The sequence below is a fragment of the Ictidomys tridecemlineatus genome, chromosome 4 (assembly GCF_052094955.1).
Source record: "Ictidomys tridecemlineatus isolate mIctTri1 chromosome 4, mIctTri1.hap1, whole genome shotgun sequence".
NCBI classification, from domain to species: domain Eukaryota; kingdom Metazoa; phylum Chordata; class Mammalia; order Rodentia; family Sciuridae; genus Ictidomys; species Ictidomys tridecemlineatus.
The window spans coordinates 43989888-43992085 of NC_135480.1; the positions used below are offsets into that span (position 1 = coordinate 43989888).

General features: G+C 41.4%; 1 pseudogene; it reads left to right on the plus strand.

Moving 5' to 3' along the window:
* Positions 1–251: 251 nt before the first annotated feature.
* Positions 252–1216, plus strand: LOC101968335 (mas-related G-protein coupled receptor member X2-like; annotated as a pseudogene).
* The last annotated feature ends 982 nt before the right edge of the window (positions 1217–2198 follow it).

A 2198-nucleotide genomic window follows, 5' to 3' on the forward strand; every position in this document is an offset into this window, starting at 1 on the left:
ATGTTTCCTTGTCACTTAGGTTCAGGCCAGAGAACTCCAGCTGTTCAGACAATAACTACTGGATTTAGTTTGATATTTCATAAATCCTCTGCTGTGGATTGGTGATTTCACCTATGCAATCCTCTGTTCTCCTTCTCCACAGAGCAGGGTGATCCTGATATCTGAGCTATTGCTGCAAATGCTCAAGTCTCCTTTGTGTTTTTAGGGGCTCCACCATAGCATTTTTGGAAGAGGATTTCATCATCAAAGAAATGAAAACAGAATCCACATCAATCAGTGGAAGTTATAAGGACCTTCCTTCAATTTGTGACAATAATAATCTGATTGAAAAAGTGTTGACCATCATCATTTCCTTAGTTGGGCTGACTGGAAATGCATCTGTCATCTGGTATTTGGGTTTCCGCATGGACAGAAATTCATTTTATACCTACATCCTAAACCTGGCTGTGGCTGACTTCCTCTATCTATGCTTCCATATCGCTGATGTCCTGCTGGGAGTCATTGAAATCATCCTTCCCATCCACATCCCTAAATATGGCATCATACGAACCGGGGCAATCATTTTCTACATTGCAGGCCTGAGCATGCTGGGTGCTATTAGCACTGAGCGCTGCCTGTCAGTCCTGTGGCCCATTTGGTACCGCTGCCATCTCCCAAGACACACATCCACTATCATGTGTGCCCTGCTCTGGGGCCTGTCCATGTTTCTTAGTACCCTGGAGAGAGTCTGTTTTTTCTTATTTCAATATAACTGTAGCTCCTTGTAAAAAAGTTGAATTTACTATAACTGCATGGCTGGTAATTTTATTTGTTATTCTCTCAGGGTCCAGCCTGGCCTTGCTGGGTAGCGATGCTATGTGGATCCCAGAGGAAGCCTCTCACTAGGCTCTATGTAACCATTCTGCTCACGGTGCTGGTCTTCCTCTTCTGTGGTCTGTTGTTCAGTGTCCATTTGTTCCTGTTAGTCTGGATTCAGAATGACTCCAACATGCTTACTTGCCTTCATCTGGTTTCCAGTGTTTTGTCCTGTGTTAACAGCTCTGCCAATCCCATCATTTACTTCTTTGTTGGCTCCTATCGACAGCAGGTACAGGGGCGGAACCTCAAGCTGGTTCTTGAGTGGGCTCTGCAGGACACTCCTGAGGAGGGTGACTGTGGAGGCAGCCTTTCCCAGGGAACCCTGGAGATGTCAGAAGGCAGAGTGGAGCAGGGATGAAGAACCTGTGCTCTGGTCCATCAGATGTGTTTTCAACGGTCAACAATGCCCAGCCACACTTGACTGTTGCCCACTCTTCTCTCAGTCTTGTGCCCAAGATATTCTTGCATGTCTTTCCATGGCTTTATGTTAACCTGGATTTTCAACTTTCTGTTATTGAAACCAATATGAAGTAAAAATGTCTCAATTAATTTTTGATATTTTTATTAAATGTCTCATCATACCTTCACCTAAACATTTTCATTAATCTTTTACCTATTCATTCTGATAGAAAAATGATCCTTGTACTAAATTATAAACTTCTTATTTTTGACTGTTTTCTACCTGAAGTTATAGAAAATAATGATCTTTTATCTCTCTCTGTCTATGCTGTGAACAATTAGCCCTGTGCTATGTGTTGGGACACTGATGCAGATAGAAATCTTGATTCTTAATGAGTGAGTTTTGGTACAGTATAACTTGTTGAATTCCCTGGGGTGTGAAGGCAGAGTCCCTACCTGCATAAGAAGAACCCAATAAGTTAATTTATAAAAAAGTCTTCTGGTAACATTTATATATGGCATGGTGAAAAGTTGATGTTGGGTTTTATCAGTTAAATCCTGACCTTTGCCCCTGAAAACTGATGTGTGTGTGTGTGTGTGTGTGTGTCTGTTTTCTGTACCAATACTGAACCTAGAAATATGTTCTATATTTATCTATTCTTACACATGCCTGAAATAATGGCATGTGTAAGGTTAGAGGTCCTGAGAGTGCTAGATTATAGATTGCACAAGACTTGAAGTCAGAACACTTAGATTTTCAAGCTGATCCCATGATTAAATTTGGTGATATGCTCACCCCAAGCAATACAAACAAGCACTAAGGTTATTAAATTTCCAAACCTGACCTTTTTGCCATTTGTGGACTGGAATCAGTTTTCAGAATGAGACAGGGGCATTTGACTCACGATGGATATGGACTAAAATAAACAGCATTGCAAGAC